This window comes from Ovis aries, chromosome 15 (assembly GCF_016772045.2).
Source record: "Ovis aries strain OAR_USU_Benz2616 breed Rambouillet chromosome 15, ARS-UI_Ramb_v3.0, whole genome shotgun sequence".
In the NCBI taxonomy this organism is placed as follows: domain Eukaryota; kingdom Metazoa; phylum Chordata; class Mammalia; order Artiodactyla; family Bovidae; genus Ovis; species Ovis aries.
Genome location: NC_056068.1, coordinates 316752 through 335045, shown reverse-complemented (window position 1 = coordinate 335045; position 18294 = coordinate 316752). Strand labels below are relative to the sequence as shown.

The following is an 18294-nucleotide window of genomic DNA, read 5'->3' as shown; positions in this document are numbered from 1 at the left end:
CTTTTCACAGCCTTTGTTTTAAAGTCTATTTTATCGGATATGAGTATTGCCACTCCTGCTTTCTTTTGGTCTCTATTTGCATGGTATATCTTTTTCCAGCCCTTCACTTTCAGTCTGTATGTGTCCCTTGTTTTGAGGTGGGTCTCTTGTAAGCAGCATATAGAGGGGTCTTGTTTTTGTATCCATTCGGCCAGTCTTTGTCTTTTGGTTGGGGTGTTCAACCCATTTACATTTAAGGTAATTATTGATAAGTATGATCCCGTTGCCATTTACTTTATTAAAAATATGGAACGCTTCACGAATTTGCGTGTCATCCTTGCGCAGGGGCCATGCTAATCTTCTCTGTATTGTTCCAATTTTAGTATATGTGCTGCCGAAGCGAGCACTAGGCTAATTCTTGACTTGAATTATGTGGCATGACTAGAAGCATGCAAGGTGGAGTAGTCTGCAAAGATTTTGCAAGCTCAAGGAACAGCATGCTCAAATCCAAGGAGAGGCGCTCATGGTGGAGGCTTTTCCAGGTAATAAGACAGAGTTCTAAGGGTCTGTACCATTGAAAGCATGATGCTGATGACTAGCAGAAGATGTGACTGGAGAGGATGGGTATAATTTTTGACCCTTTTTGTATCATGTAGAGAAGCCTGTACTATTATCTTGTCAAGTTCCAATACTGGTCGGAGGTTACTTAGAGGGACTATAATTTACAGTAGGGTCATAAACGGAAACATTTTTCTTTGATTGAGGTTCTATTTATAGAAGTGCAAATGACTCAGCCTTAATTTGTCCAGGCTTTTGTGGGGGAGCTCCTCCTTTATGCATCTGAGCTGGTAAAGAATCCACGTGTGATGCAGGAGACCCCGGCTCCATTTCTGAGATGGGAAGATCTACTGGAGAAAAGAAAGTTTACCCACTCCAGTGTTCTGGCCTAGAGAATTCCATGGACTATGGGGTCACAAAGAGTCTGACACGACTAAGCCACTTTCACTTTCCTCTATTATTCAAGAGTATTTCATAAATTTAAAACCAGTCAGTTATTATGACCTTGTTCCTTTTTTCTCTCCTTCCCAAAAATGGCTCCTGTGCCTGACACAGTTGCACTTAAGCAGTTTTGCCCTCCTGCATTCTCTGAGTGTATTAATGTGACTTGTTCAGTTGTATTTGACTCTGTAATCCCATAGTTGTAGCCCACCAGGCTCCTCTGTCCCTGGAATTCTCCAGGCAGGAATACTGGAGCAGGTTGTCATTTCCTTCTCCAGGGGATCTTCCCAATCCATGGGTAGAACCTGGACCTCCTGCATTGGCAGACCGATTTTTTACCATCTGAGCCACCAGGGAAGTCTCATTCTCTGAGTGGTCCTTAGCAATCCTAGGTGCACAGTGATGTTTTTTTCTCCTTTGCCTTAGTTTCCCTCCATCCTTTGCTTCCAGATTGGGCATGTGTAGAATTCACTGTGGCATTATTTGGATAGAGGAAGGGCTCTCTTATCCCACCTGTAGTGGTGAAAGCCTCCAAGTCACAGGATAGGAATGACTCATAGGTTTTGCAGAGACTCTAACAGCACTTTGCCTGACCAAGTACTATTTCTTCCTTTTCTTTCCAGCATTCAGATGTGAATACTTGAGTACATCATCAAAAGGCATTTTTTTAATTGATAAAAAGTTCTATATATTTAAGATGTACAATATGATGCTTTGATGTACACATACATTGGGAAATTATTACCACAATTAAACTAATTAACACATTCATTACTTCATATAGTTACCATTCTTTAAGAGTGATAAGAGCACTTAAGATTTATTCTCTTAGCGAATTTCAAGTATATGATATACTTGTTTACTACAGTGCTTTTTTAAAAATTTATTTTTAATTGGAGGATGATTGCTTTACAGTGTTGTTTGTTTCTACTATAAATGGACATGAAGCAGCCATAGATATACCAAAGTTACCTTATTTTGCACCTCCCTCTCACTTCCCCACACCATTCCACCTCCCCACCCCATCACGCCTCCTCACCCCATCCCCCCCATCCCTTTACATTGTCACAGAGTCCCATACTGCTTTAGCTTATCACAGAGCACTGGGTTGAGCTCCTGATGTCATACAGCAAATTCCCACTGGCTATCTTTTTTACATATGGTAATGTATATGTTTCAATGCTCCTCTCTCAATTTGTCCCACCCTCTCCTTCCCCCACTGTGTCCACAAGTTTGTCCTCTGCATAGATGCAGAGGATCCTGGTGGGCTCCATTCCATGGAGTCACAAAAAAAAAAGATGGACATGGCTGAACATCTGAGCACATATGGTGCACATCAGCACCATTTTCTAGAACCCATATGTATGCGTTAATATACAATGTTTGTTTTTTCCTTTCTGACTTACTACACTCTGCATAACAGGCTGTAGGTTCATTCACCTCCCTAGAACTGACTCAAATCTGTTCCTTTTTGTGGCTGAATAATATTCCATTGTGTATATGTACCACAGCTTCTTTATCCATTCATCTGTTGATGAACATCTAGGTTGCTTCCATGTCCTAGCTAGTGTAAATAGCGCTGAAATGAACACTGGGCTACATGTGTACTTACACTATTATTCATTATAGTCATCATGCTGTACATTGGATCCCCAAAGCTTCTGGATCTTTAAACTGAAAATCTGTACTCTTAGACCAAAGTCTTCCCTTTTGCAACACTCCACAGCCCCAAGCAACCACCATTTGAGTTCTACTGTCTGGATTTAACATATAAGTGAGTTTCTGCAGTATTTTTTTTTTTTTTCTGTGACTGGATCTTTCACTTGGCAATATGCTCTCCAGGTTTATCCAGATAGCAAGCTTTCCCTCTCGCTATGGCTGAAGAATAATAAACTTGATCCACAATATTCTACAAATCACCTCTGCTCCCACACTCTTGGATCAGATTTGCACAAATAATCTATTTTTCCCTCCACATTTGAGTGTTGTCCAAGGAAGCTCTCTGGTTCTTTGCGTAAATTCACATTTATGTGCCCACATTTTTGTTTATCCTTGTGCTTCCTGAAATAGCTAGAATTAAAATAAGCACACAGCCTAAGCTTACCCATAGTCCTACACGTTCCAATTCTGGAGGAAATGAGGAAACAATGTGATATGTTTTAAAGCACTGGAGTAAAAATATGACACAAGATTCTAGATAATTATTAGAGTAGCTGTGAAGAGGAAGGATTCAGAACAGGAAGAATCATGAACCAGAAGTTTAGTGCCAGCACAGTAGTCTAAGCATGAAGCAGGCGGCAGCCAGATGGTAAGGGTGTTTTTGAGATAATGTATTGCAGTAGGTTTAACAAGAGATGTAGAAACTGAAAACGGAAAGAAAAAAATATAAGATAAAATTCTGAGGAGAAATCAGACAAATCCTGCTGTTTTTGTGTAAATATTCTACTTAGATTTCGATATAGGATATTGTAAAAACCGGTAAACAACAGCCCCTCCCCTCCAGTTGGGGAAGTAGAAGTAAAAGCAGTTCCATTTATAAAGTTTTAATATATTATTATAAGCTGTTATGAAATTATGAAAGCAATCTCCAGCAAGATTTTGCTTTTGTTTTTCTTTTAATTTGGAATGTCTACAGACACTGTGCATGTGTGTGCCCAGTCATGTCTAACTCTTTGTTAGACAAAGACAAACAAAGAGTCCCCATGAACTGTAGCCTGCCAGGCTCCCCTGTCTATGGGATTCTCCATGCAAGAATACTGGAAAGGGTTGCCATACCCTCCTCCAGGGGATCTTTCCAACTCAGGGATCAAACATGTCGCTCTTACGTTGGCATGCAGCTCTTGAGACTCATGTAGTACTTTCTTTTTAAAATTAATTTATTTATTTAATATATTTAATTAAATAATGAATTAATAAATTTACTTTACTGTTATTATTTTTAATTATGTTTATTTATTTTAATTGGAGGTTAATTACTTTACAATATTGTATTAGTTTTCTCATACATCAACAAAAATCCACCACAGGTATACATGTGCTCCCCATCCTGAACCCCTTCCTTCCTCCCTCCCTGTACCACCCCTCTGGGTCATCCCAGTACACCAGCCCCAAGCATCCAGTATCATGCACTTACCCTGGACTGGTGATTCATTTCATATATAATATTATACATGCTTCTCACTCTGTATAATAGGCTCCAGCTTCATCCACCTCATTAAAACTGATTCAAATGTATTCTTTTTAATGGATGAGTAATACTCCATTGTGTATATGTACCACAGCTTTCTTATCCATTCATCTGCTGAGGAACATCTAGGTTGCTTCCATGTCCTGGCTATTATAAACAGTGCTGCGATGAACATTGGGGTACACGTGTCTCTTTCAATTCTGGTTTCCTCAGTGTATATGCCCAACAGTGGGATTGCTGGGTCATAAGGCAGTTCTATTTCCAGTTTTTAAGGAATCTTCACACTGTTCTCCATAGTGGCTGAATATAGTAAAGTTTCAGGATATAAGATCAACACACAGAAATCCCTTGCATTCCTCTACACTAATTTATTTATTTATTCTAATTCCTTTAAAAACATTGTAGTGGCTTTTCCCATACATTGACATGAATCTGCATATTTGAGGCTTTGGGTCTCTGACTTGCTGAATTAAGGCTGTTTCAACCAAGGTAGGAAAAGCTTCAAGCTGTAACCGAAAGCAAAACTGCTGCTGCTGCTAAGTCACTTCAGCCGTGCCCGACTCTTCATGACCCCATGGACTGCAGACTACCAGGCTCCTCCATGCATGAGATTTTCCAGGTAGGAGTACTGGAGTGAGGTTCCATTGCCTTCTCCAAAATGCAAAACTACTGGAATACAATTGCTAATTAAATGAAGAAGCATTTCTAAGGTGACACTGACAGGGACAGGGAGTGGAAACAGAAAAGAACAAGCCTTTTACCCTCTTCTAGCTAGCTAACCTCCTTCACCCTGTGTTCAACTCCCTTAGTATAACTTTCAGGGAAACTTCCCAGATCTTGTTATGAAAATCTGCATAATCCCACCACTTCTCAGGTGTATCCCAGATTATTCCTTGTACTCTTCTTCTAAGTTCTGCTTGTATATTATCTCTTGTACTTGGAAGCAAAGAAAGATGTTGTATAGTTTCTATTATATTATTGTTATTGTTGTTCAGTAGCTTATTTATGTGCAACTCTTTGCTACCCCATGGACTGCAGCAGCCAGGCTTCCCTTTCCTTCACTAACTCCTAGAGTTGGCCCACACTCATGTCCATTGAGTGGTTGATGCCATCCAATCGTTACATCCTCCGTTATTATGGACTCCAAATAATTATTGAGTGATTGTTGTGTGCTATTCTTTTACCTAGTCCTTTCTGCCAAATTATTTTTTATCACAAATGCATGAATGAAAGCCACCAAGCTAAAGGGTTTTACAGATTAACTGGACCAATTATATTCATGATGAGAGATATCTTGCTATTTTATCCCAGAAAGATAACTGGCACTTTAATTGGTCTCTTGGTACCAGGACAGCACATGACATGTTCTTTGCTTTTAGCAGCAAATCTCAAAGGGATTCTCAGGCTTATATTTTCACCCAGTATTGTTACCTTTGGAAACAGGATTCCCATGGAGTGAATAGAAGGCATTTTTTATTCTAAGGTAATCTGAAAAAAATGGGGTTTTAGTTGAAATTCAAATGAGGAAACTATTTATAATTCACAAAGCAAGTACTTTGTTGAATTGAACAGACAAATAAGGTCAGTAAATCACCATATGGGCAAAAACAGAACACTTTTCAATATAATCAAATCATAATATAATTCCATTTCATGAAATACAGTAAGGTTTTCTTTCCTATAGTTATATTTAATGAAGAAAGCTGAAAGAAAGAAGTGAATTCGCTCAGTTGTGTTCAACTCTTTGCAAACCCATGGACTCTACCCTTCCAGGCTTCTTCATCCATGGGATTTTCCAGGCAAGAATATGGAGTGGGTTGTAATTTCCTTCTCCAGGGAATCTTCCCAACACAGGGATTAAACCCGGGTCTCCCGAACTGCAGGCAGACTGAAATGCCTTCAAATGACTTCTTTCATTCTTGTTCTCCTTTTCAGTGGAACAGATAATTAGATGTGTACTTGATGGATGTTTTCATTCTCATAAACCCTGAGTAGTTGCATGTAGCTCTGTGTGGCCCAATGTCTCCTTTTATCTTGTAGTAAGCTGATCCATCCTTAATGTCGGTTCACTTCAGTTCAGTCGCTCAGTCGTGTCTGACTCTGCAACCCCATGAACTACAGCATGCCAGGCCTCCCTGTCCATCACCAATTCCCATACCCATATCCATTGAGCCTACCCATACCCATATCCATTGAGTCAATGATGTCATCCAACCATCCCATCCTCTGTCATCCCCTTTTCCTCCTGCCCTCAATCTTTCCCAGCAACAGGGTCTTTTCAAATGAGTCAGCTCTTTGCATCAGGTGGCCAAAGTATTGTAGTTTCAAGTTCAAAATCAGTCCTTCCAATGAACACCCAGGCCTGATCTGCTTTAAGATGGACTGGTTGGATCTCCTTGCAGTCCAAGGGACTCTCAAGAGTCTTCTCCAGCACCACAGTTAAAAAGCATCTATTCTTAGGTACTCAGCTTTCTTTATAATTCACATCTGACATCCATACATAACTACTGGAAAAACCATAGCCTTGACTAGACAGACCTTTATTGACAAAGTAATGTCTCTCCTTATAACATGCTGGCTAGGTTGATCATAACTTTCCTTCCAAGGAGTAACTGTCTTTTAATTTCATGGCTGCAATCTGCAGTGATTTTGGGTTAATGTTGGTAAGAGTGTAGAAATACTAATATTGGTCAATATTTTCATGACTTTGAAATGTTTCTTTTTCCATGTTGTGAAGTTCATAGGATAGAAGCTGTTTAAGAGAAAGAGCAAAATTTCATATGTCTATCAATGTAGCTCTTTGTATATCTGTATCTTTGTGTATATTTATATCTATTTGCATATATAATATATCATCTATACTTATAGTTCTATATATATTTCACTTTTCTTTTTAATATCTAATGTTTATATATAAAATATAGATATAGATGAATATACTTAGACATTTCTTTGATATCATATTGTACTATTATAATTATAACTCAAGAAGTACCTGATAAAGCATCAAACTGAATGACACAGATGGCAAACACACTAACCCTGGGGAGGACTAGGAGATCACAAAGACTTCAGCTTCTTTTGGATAACCACCCCAGAACTATCTACCTCTTAAATGGATCTCCTGATAATGATAGATGTGTGAGAGATGAGGAGAGAGATTCTGTGGGAAGAAAGTTTCTGAGTGTCCCTTCTAACAAGGCATGCAATCAGTTTTAAGTCTAAGAATGAATGTTAAGTAAGGGTATCTCAAAAAATCTATCTTTTGTGTGTCTTTGCATATAAGACTACTATGTAATATATTGGAGAAGGCAGCGGCACCCCACTCCAGGACTCTTGCCTGGAAAATCCCATGGACGGAGGAGCCTGGTAGGCTGCAGTCCATGGAGTTGCTGAGGGTCAGACACGACTGAGTGACTTCACTTTCACTTTTCACTTTCATGCATTGGAGAAGGAAATGGCAAACCACTCCAGTGTTGTTGCCTGGAGAATCCCAGGGATGGGGGAGCCTGGTGGGCTGCCATCTATGGGTTCGCACAGAGTCAGATGCAACTGATGTGACTCAGCAGCAGCAGCAGCAGCAGCAGCATGTAATGTATTATGAGAACTTCCCTGGTAGGTCAGTGGTAAAAAAATCTACTTGCAATGCAGGAGATAAAGGTTTGATTCCTGGGTTGAGAAGATCCCCTGGAGCGGGGCATGGTGACCCGCACTAGTATTCTTGCCTGGAGAATTCCATGGACAGAGGAGCCTGGCTGGCTATAGTCCTTGGGGGTCACAAAGAGTTGGACATGACTAAGTGACTAACACTTTCACTAAAGTCTCACTGAATTGAGGAAGGTAGCTGAGAAAATTAAGTTTTAGAGGTTATTGTTTTATTTAAAATGGCAATAACCAACTCAGATCAGAATCTAGATTTCTTGATTCTTGATCTTAAGCAGCTTCCAGGAATATGCTTTGTTAAAAAGGGTCGTAGCTCCCGACACTCCTGAAATTCTAAGAGAATCTTCATTTGATTATTCTGAATAAATTCTACTTTGATAATAAATGCAGCATTAACTTTTCTTAAATTAAAAGTGATTGATTCCATTTATTAAAAAGATACAGTTCCAACAGAGCAATTATTTATACTTTTTTTTAGCTTAAGTCCATCACAAAAAGCTTCCCAGGTGGTACAGTGGTAAAAAATCTGCCTGCCAATGCAGGAGATGTAAGAGATGCAGGTTCCATCCCTGGGTCAGGAAGATCCCCTGGAGAAGGAGATGGCAACCCATTCCAGTATTCTTGCCTGGGGAATTCCATGGATAGAGAAGCCTGGCAGACTATAATACATGGGGTCACAAACAGTCAAATGCAACTGAGTACACACAGGCCTGCACACACACACACGCATTCATTACCTAAAAATATATATTTTATTTTTTTTCTCAGGGCATAAGAGGTTTTGAAAGCCTTGGATCTAATAGCAGAAATATATCTATGCCTGTTCAGATCCCTGAAAATCCTAATTTAGCCCTTTTTTGATAGTGCTATGTGGTGTTATTGTTCTTGTGAGTTGTACCATAGACAAGCTGGGATGGTTCTTCTCCCATTGCTGGTGACAGAAATGCTTCTACTTTTGAAGGAAAGAAGACTATTAGAGGTTGATTTTCATAGCTTCATGTATTAAATTATCATAAACTTGATGGCATAAAGCAGAAATAATTTATTCTCTCATAACTCTGGATCTCAGAACTCAATGACAATGGGTTAAAGTCAGGGTCATGATGAAACAGGCTCTAGTGGAATATCTCTGTCTTGTCTCTTAGGCTTTCTGAGGTTGCTGGCATTCCCTGTAGTCATATCACTCTGAACTCTGCTTCTCTGGTCACACTCTTCCTTCTCTGGTGTCTGTAGTCAAAACTCTCCTTTCTATAAGGATATTTGTGGTTGGATTTAGGGCCCACCCTGATAACCTTCTTATTTCAAAATTCTTAATTTTTAACTTAATGATCCTTTCCCCGTAAAGTACATCCCCATGTGCCAGGAATTACTAAAACACTAATTTGAAAAGATAGGTGCATCCCAACGTTCCCAGTAGCACTATTTAGAAAAGACAAGATATGGAAGCAATTCAAGTGTGCATCAACAGATGAGTGGGTAAAGATGCAATATATGTATGTACACAACAGAATGTTGCTAACTACAAAAATTAATGAAATTCTGCTATTTACAAAGATGTATATTAATCTACAAAATACTAAGTGAAGATAAAGACAAATGCTGTAGGACATCACATATGTAGAATTTAAAAAGTAAAACAAATGAATATATATTGAAAACAGAAATAGACTTAGAGCTACAAGAAACAAACTAGTGGTACCAATGGGAAAGGAAGGTAAAGGGACAAATTAGGGATATGGGATTAAGAGATACAAATTACTATGTATAAAATAGATAAAGCAACAAAGATACAACCTATACCACAGAGAATCATAGCAAGCATCATGTAATAACTTTCAGTAGAGTATAACCTGTAAAAATGCTCAATCATTATGCTGTACACCTGAAATTAATATAATAATGTAAATCAACTAAACTTTAACTTAAAGAAAAAAAAATCTTGAACATCTTAATGGGCCATATTCTGCCTACCACATTCCTCCAAATGACTCAGTTTGATAAATTTAGTTTTTTGTTTTTAATTCTTATTTCTATAGGAAATTAATACACATTTTGAACACAATTATCCATTGATTAATATTTTCACTTCCTTTCAGCATACATTTGTATGTCATACATACATAGATATAGTCTCAAATTCCTATTATTTAAGTAAACCTATTGTGTTATTTAAGTTATACATTTTATTTTTTTACTTTATTTTTAGCTGTGTTCTTGGTTTTGTGATAAAAAGTTAAATAAAATATGAGTATTGCCTTCAAAGAAATTGGCATAAGTTCACTTCCAAAGTTATTCCAAAGTGTGGCTAGACTAATAAAAGTATGCTTCTTCAGGTAATTCACTAGTAAAGACAAAAGATTTAAGAACTCAAAAACAAACTCCTTTTCTTCATGTCTTCTTACATGCTCTCCAAACACTCTAGCTGCAAACAGAAAAGAAGATGAACAAATCACCATTTCTCAAAAGGAGGGTGACTAGGTAAAAATGTATGGTGACAAACTATATTATGTTCATAATCTGATCTTTCAAGGCAGCATAGAGAAATTTCATAGTTTTCTAACAGGAATAATTTCCAATTCATTGTAAATATCTTTTTTTTTAAACATGGTATATGAATCAGTTGAGTATTTAAACAATCTAAAATGACATATAATGGGAAGCTGATAACACCAATACCTTAAATCATGACATATTGATCAATTTTTTACAGAAAACAATGTAAAAAACTCAAACTCAATGGATGAAAAAAAAATATTCCATGGTGAAGGAAGTCATATCTTTAGGATTTATGATGGACCCATTGTTACAGAGAGATCTCTATTATATCTTCCTCATCGTCTATATTAGCAGCCTTTTAGCGAACATCACCCTGATTTCTCTGATCTGTGCTGATTCTTGGCTCCACGCACCCATGTATTTTTTCACTGGGAATCTTTTCGTTCCTGGATCTCTGGTATGTTTCCGTCTATGTCCCCAAAATCCTGATGACCTGCATCTCTGATGACAAGAGCATCTCTTTTGCTGGCTGCTTAGCTCAGTTCTTCTTCTCTGCTTGACTGGCCTACACTGAGTGCTACCTGTTGGCTGCCATGGCTTATGACTATGTGGCAATCTCTAACCCACTGCTTTACTCCCAAGCCATGTCCCCAAGGTTATGTGTCAGTCTCGTTGCAGCTTCCTACTTTAGTGGCTTCGTGAACTCAACCATCGTCACCAGTGAAACATTTACCTTGAGCTTCTGAGGGAACAATGTCATTGATGATTTCTTCTGTGACCTGTCCCCCTTGTCAAGTTGGCCTGTGATGTGAAGGAAAGCTACCAGGCTGTGCTGTATTTCATACTTGCCCCCAACATCATCACTCCCACCGTGCTTATCCTTGCCTTCTGTCTTTTCATCATTGCTGCCATCTTGAAGTTCCACTCCACCCAAGGCTGCTCAAAGGCCTTCTCCACCTGTGATTCTCACCTGACAGCTGTCACCTTGTGCTGTGGGTCAGTTCTCTTCATATACTCTCAGCAAAGTATGAGCTATGCCCCAGAGAGGGATAAATTGGTGTCCATGTTATACACAGTGGTGATTCCCTGGTTGAATCCCTTGATCTTAGCTTAAGAAATAAAGATGTTAAAGAAGCCTTGAGGAAAATGTTAGATAGAGCAAATTTTCTTTAGCAAAGGCTTTGGTAAACAGGGTATTCTTTTTGTTTGTTTGTTTTTGATTGGTTTGCTTTTTGAAGGTTAGTTTTTATGTTATTGATAACAGTCTATAAATCTCAGAAATAAATAAATTAAGCAAAAGAGAAAATCACTGAATAATGTAGAAATGCCAGACTGTATTTGTCTTTTTAAGTTGGCATTGATGTTCTTGGAAGGAAAGTTATGACCAACCTAGACAGCATATTAAAAAGCAGAGACATGACTTTGTCAACAAAGGTCTGCTTAGTCAAGGCTATTATTTTTCCAGTAGTCATGTATGGATGCGAGAGTTGGACTATAAAGACAGCTGAGTTCTGAAGAACTGATGATTTTGAACTGTGGTGCTGGAGAAGACTCTTTAGAGTTCCTTAAACTGCAAGGAGATCCAACCAGTCTATCCTAAAGGAGATCAGTCCTGGGTGTTCATTGGAAGGACTGATGTTGAAGCTGAAACTCCAATACTTTGGCCACCTGATGCAAAGAGCTGACTCATTTGAAAAGATCCTGATGCTGGGAAAGATTGAGGGCAGGAGGAGAAGGGGATGACAGAGGATGAAATGGTTGGATGGCATCACCAACTCAATGGACATGGGTTTGGGTGGACTCTGGGAGTTAATGATGGACAGGGAGGCCTGGCATGCTGCGGTTTATGGGATTGCAAAGAGTCAGACACGACTGAGTGACTGAATTGAACTGATGGTTGTTCTTGAATACTTTGTTTTTGTATTTTTAATAGTTTCTTTTTAATTATAAATTTATTTTATTTTTTAATTATTATTTTTTAAAGTTTATTTTACAATAAAGTATGATTTTGCCATGCATAAACATGAATTCGCCGCGGGTGTACACGTGTTCCCTACCCTGAACCCCCCTCCCTCCTCCCTCCCCATACAATCTCTCTGGGTCATCCCAGTGTGCCAGCCCCAAGCATCCAGTATCATGCATCAAACCTAGACTGGCGTTTCGTTTCTTATATGATGTTATACATGTTTCAATGCCATTCTCCCAAGTCATCCCACCTTCTCCCTCTCCCACAGAGTCCATAAGACTGTTCTATACATCTGTGCCTCTTTTGCTATCTCACATACAGGGTTATCATATATATGCATTAGTATACTGTATTGGTGTTTTTCTTTCTGGCTTACTTCACTCTGCATAATAGGCTCCAGTCTCATCCACCTCAATAGAACTGATTCAAGTGTATTCTTTTTAATGGCTGAGTAATACTCCATTGTGTATATGTACCACAGCTTTCTTATACACTCATCTGCTATGGACATCTAGCCTGCTTCCATGTCCTGGCTATTATAAACAGTGCTGTGTGATGAACACTGGGGTACACGTGTCTCTTTCAGTTCCTATTTCCTCCGTGTGTATGCCCAGCAGTGGAATTGCTGGGTCATAAGGCAGTTCTATTTTCAGTTTTTTAAGGAATCTTCACACTGTTCTCCATAGTGGCTGTACTAGTTTGCATTCCCACCAACAGTGCAAGAAGGTTCCCTTTTCTCCACACCCTCTCCAGCATTTATTGCTTGTAGACTTTAGGGTCACAGAAATTCTGACTGGCGTGAAATGGTACCTCATTGAGGTTTTGATTTGCACTTCCCTGATAATGAGTGATGTTGAGCATGTTTTCATGTGTTTGTTAGCCATTTGTATGTCTTCTTTGGAGAAATGTCTATTTAGTTTTTTGGCCCATTTATAGATTGGGTCGTATATTTTTCTGGAATTGAGCTGCAGGATTTGCCTGTATATTTTTGAGATTAGTTGTTTGTCAGTTGCTTCATTTGCTATTATTTTCTCCCATTCTGAAGGCTGTCTTTTCACCTTGCTTATAGTTTCCTTTGTTGTGCAGAAGCTTTTAATTTTAATTAGATCCCATTTGTTTATTTTTGCTTTTATTTTCAGTATTCTGGGAGGTGGGTCATAGAGGATCCTTCTTTAATTTATGTCGGAGAGTGTTTTGCTTATGTTCTCCTCTAGGAGTTTTATAGTTTTTGGTCTTACATTTAGATCTTTAATCCATTTTGAGTTTATTTTTATGTATGGTGTTAGAAAGTGATCTAGTTTCATTCTTTTACAAGTGGTTGACCAGTTTTCACAGCACCACTAAATACCTATGTATAAAAAAAAATTATAAAACACTGGTGAAAGAAATCAAAGAGGATACTAATAGATGGAGAAATATACCATGTTCATGCATTGGAAGAATCAATATAATGAAAATGAATATACTACCCAAAGCAATCTACAGATTCAGTGCAATACTTATCAAGCTACCAGCGGTATTTTTCATAGAGCTGGAATAAATAATTTCACAATTTGTATGGAAATACAAAAAACCTCGAATAGCTAAAGCAATCTTGAGAAAGAAGAATGGGACTGGAGGAATCAACCTGCCTGACTTCAGGCTCTACTACAAAGCCACAGTCATCAAGACAGTATGGTACTGGCACAAATACACAAAGATATAAATATAGATCAATGGAACAAAATAGAAAGCCTATAAATAAATCCACACACCTATGTACACCTTATCTTCAACAAAGGAGTCAAGAATATACAGTGGATTAAAGACAATCTCTTTAACAAATTTATTTATTTTAATTGGAGGCTAATTATTTTTTAAAATAGATCAGTCTGGAATAATTGGAAAAAGTACTAAGCATTCTAGCTCAGAACAGAGTTTATAGTATTACTGGAATCCTAAGAAGTTTTTTTTTTTCTTTTTTCTTTTTCATTATAATTGACAGCTTTTTAATTATTGGAAGTATAATATTATAATCACTAATATAGAAGAATAATATTTTTATGCAATCACTGTCATGATTAGATAGATGAAATCTGGTTTCAATCAGAGAAATCATAGGTAAGGAAAAAAAAGAATGCAAACACAGATCTTTTTATTGCAGAGGTACTTATTCATTTGTTATGAGTTAGTGCTAGTTGGTAGTTCCTAAGTACAATATCTACTGTAAAATGTCATTCAAAATAAATTTATGTTTCTTTTCTGATTTTCGTATTTTTGCTTACTGTGACACAAAAATTTCCTTGACAGCATATATAGGAAAGAAGGACTATATTTAGAGTCATGGCAAGCTTCCAACAAAATAATATTTTTCCAAACAAATAAAAGAGTGAAGGGCCAAGGAAGAGCTTCTGTATGAAACAGACAGAAATGCAGAAGGAGATAGAAATATATAATTATAGAGGTAAAAATATTTCAAAAGCTTTACATCTAAGGGAGGATTTAGAATTTGTTAAGGCTGCCATATCAAAATACCAGAGACTGAATGTCACAAACAATTGAAATGTATTTCTTACAGCTCTGGAGGCTGAAAGGGCAAGATCAATGAGTCAGTATGGTTGGTTTGTTCTGATGTCTTTTGCCTTTGCTGGCACGTGTTCACTTACTTACTTTCTCCTCACACGATCTTGTGTGTGTGTGTGTGTGTGCAAAAGCATCCCTAGTATCTCTTTTCCTGTTTCCACTTTTTTTAAATTTTTATAAACATATCAGTCAGATTGCATTAAGGTTCATTCTAGCCATCTTATTTTAAGGGAATTTCCTTCATAAAAGCTCTATCTCCAAATAGAGTCACATTCGAAATTATTGGAGGTTACATCTTTAATATATGAATTTTAGAGGGTTGTGATTCAAGCCATGGCACCAAGAATGGATAATGTTTCCTGATAAATGAGACAAGGAAGTGTATCCTGGACAGATAGTGAAAAACTGGAGAGGGAAAAAGCACTATGAATCACCAAACAATATGGACTAGAAAAGTCCAATTAGTACAGTTTGGAGTTTTGATTATCACACACATGCTGCGTGTGCTAAGTCACTTCAGTCATATCCAATTCTGCAGCCCTATGGACAGTAGCCTGCCAGGCTCCTCTGTCCATGCAATGCTCCAGGCAAGAATACTGTAGTTTGCCATGCCCCTCTCCAGGGAATCTTCCCAACCCAGTGACTGAAACCACATCTCTTAAGTCTCCTGCATTGGCAGGTGGGTTCTTACCACTAGTGCCACCTGGGGAGCCTACACACAGAATTGCACACAGGTATGATTGCATTTGACATACTCATTTTGAGAGTGGGCTTTTAATGAAATACTCCTCATCTCATCATATTCTAATTAATATGTTATCCCCAGCTCCAAATGAGCTCTAATTGTGTCTTTGCAGAAGGAGGCACATATTTCTGGGCTTCTCTGTAGAAGAGATCCCAAAGGACTATTGAGGAAACACTTATATTATATCTAACAAAGCTCCCTAAAACATTAGAGGGGAGGTCAAATGATGTCACTTCCAGGAGTGTCCTTCCTAATCAAGGGTAAGCAACTAGGGTCAGGGTCAGCTCAGTGGTCTGACTTTTCTATGACCTCAGATAGAGTCTGGTCTGGCTCTCAAAGGCTCATTCTTATGCCACACACACACACACACACACACACACACACACACACACACAGAGTCTTCTAACTTGAATTGCATTCATGTTATATGTAACCCTCATTTAGAGTTCTAATTCAGTCTGGTAGCAATGCTGGATCATCATATATTCATGTACACAGTAGAGAAAATAAGAGGGCAACAAAAGACATGTTTTTTTGACTCTAGTGGTTCTAATAATGCTGTTCTGTTCAAACGGCTAGTGTGTGATATTTTCCTTCTTAGTCCTCATTTTCTGGTGTTATAAGAATGCACTCTTCCTTCGAATTTCAAGTGCTTCAGTGAAGGGAGAAAGGGACAGAGCTGTTTCAGGGATCACACGACTTGAGAAGTCCTTCTATATGGGAGGCTCAACAGGACTGGCTCTGACATTTTCTTTGTTGCTTATTTTATTCTCTTGTTAGTTCCAATTTATCTCAAATTCAGAAAATATTTTAGCTCATTTTGGTGGTTATGAATCTTCTCTTTAGTTACTCTTTCTTTCCATTAGTGACATAATATACTGACTACTGGAGGGAAAATGTGCCCTGGGGAGTTTGAGCAAGGTTAGAAAGTAGACATCTTCAAATTAAAAAGGTAACTACTCATTAATTAATTTTAGAACTATTTATTAAGTGCCAGTTAGATGCCAAGAACTGTTCTATACTTTGGAATACAGCAGTAAACAAAACGGAAAAGTCTTTCTGATCAGTGTTGTTACATTCTCGTGAAGAAAGACAGACAATAAACTTAAGCAAAAGAGGAGGATTGCAGTTGTTGTCCAGTCACTAGTTGACTCTGACTGTAAGCGACCCCATGGACTGCAGCACTCCAGACTTCCATGTCCTCCACTATCTTTGATAGTTTCCTCAAATCCATGTCCATTGAGTCAATGATGCTATCTAGCCCTTTCAACCTCTGCTGTCCCCTTCTCCTTTTGGCTTTCAATCTTTCCCAGCCTCAGAATCTATGTCTGGGGAAAAAGAGTAGGATCTGAGCAGAATAAGAAGGATGGGGGTTTTTGGTGGGAATGCGATATAAAATTTAAAACAGATTGATGAGGATGGGCAGAAATGCAAGAAAATGTTATTTGATAGAAACTTAAAGAAGATGAGAGTGTGAGTCTTGCAGATATCTGGAGAGTAGTGTTCACAGTGGGGAACAGATAGATTCAATATATCTGATGCTGAGCCAGGGCTGTTATTCTTAAGAAACATTGAGAAAGTCTATGAGGTTGAAACAGAAATAAAGGAGGAGGAGTGAGTCTTAGAAGATAAGGATCTGTAGGTAATGGGAGGGCCTGCTTGTGAAGGATATTAGGGACACTACACAGACTTTAACTTAAAATAAATTTGTAGGTTTCTTTTCTTTTTCTTTTTTTTAAGAACAAGAGTTACATGAATTCCTTTCTTATTTTTGTAAATAACAATACAAACTGATACATTGAAAATAAACTATAGGGGAACAAATGTGTAGACCAATTTGAAGGATTTTGCAATATTTTTGGCAAAAATGTTAGTAGTTTGACCAAGATGCTACCAGTGGAGGTGATGAGAAAGGCTCAGATTCAGGGCATGTTTTGAAGGCAGGGACGTGAGAATTCTTTGGAAGTTTGAAGAAGAGGCAGGAGAGAAGGAGGGTAGGGTGATTCTAAATGTGTGGCTTGAGTAGCATTTACTAATAATAAGAGAAATGAGCAGATCACTCTGTTTGGGGGAATGAGGGCTAGGGATTCAGCTGTGAACATATGAAGCTCAAAGTATTTATCACTCATCTCATAATTATAGAATACTAACATTGCAAAGAAACTTAGGCTTCTTTTAGGGGTTGAGTTTTTAACCTAAGAATCATAACTACTGAATCGATAAATAGATATCTAGGGATTTGTCATCTCTCAAAACTTTTGACTGTTTCAGTTTAATTCAGTCTCTCATTGTGTCTGACTCTTTGAGACTCGATGGATTGCAGCATGCTAGGTTTCCCTGTCCATCACCAACTCCTGAAGCTTGCTCAAACTCATGTCCATAAAGCTGGTGATGCCATCAACCATCTCATCCTCTGTCTTCCCTTTTTCTTCCCATCTTCAATCTAGCCCAGCATCAAGATCTTTTCAAATGAGTCAGTTTTTCACATAAAGTAGCCAAAGTATTGGAGTTTCAGCTTCAACATCAGTCCTTTCAATGAATATTCAAGACTGATTTCCTTTAGGATGGACTGGTTGGATCTCCTTGCAGTCTAAGGGACTCTCACTAGTCTTCGCCAACACCATAGTTCAAAGGCAAACATTCTTCAGTGCTCAGCTTTCTTTGTAGTCCAATTCTCACATCTATATATGACTACTG

The 18294-nt window shown here is 38.2% G+C and overlaps 1 non-coding gene and 1 pseudogene across 1 annotated transcript; one reads left to right on the top strand and one right to left on the bottom strand.

Annotated features, from left to right (window-relative positions):
* Nucleotides 1-279: 279 nt before the first annotated feature.
* LOC114118598 (U6 spliceosomal RNA) lies at nt 280-386 on the bottom strand. Its single transcript, XR_003591837.1, has one exon. It is a non-coding gene; the product is annotated as a U6 spliceosomal RNA (small nuclear RNA).
* A 10182-nt stretch (nt 387-10568) lies between these two features.
* LOC106990761 (olfactory receptor 9G19-like) lies at nt 10569-11497 on the top strand (annotated as a pseudogene).
* Nucleotides 11498-18294: the final 6797 nt, after the last annotated feature.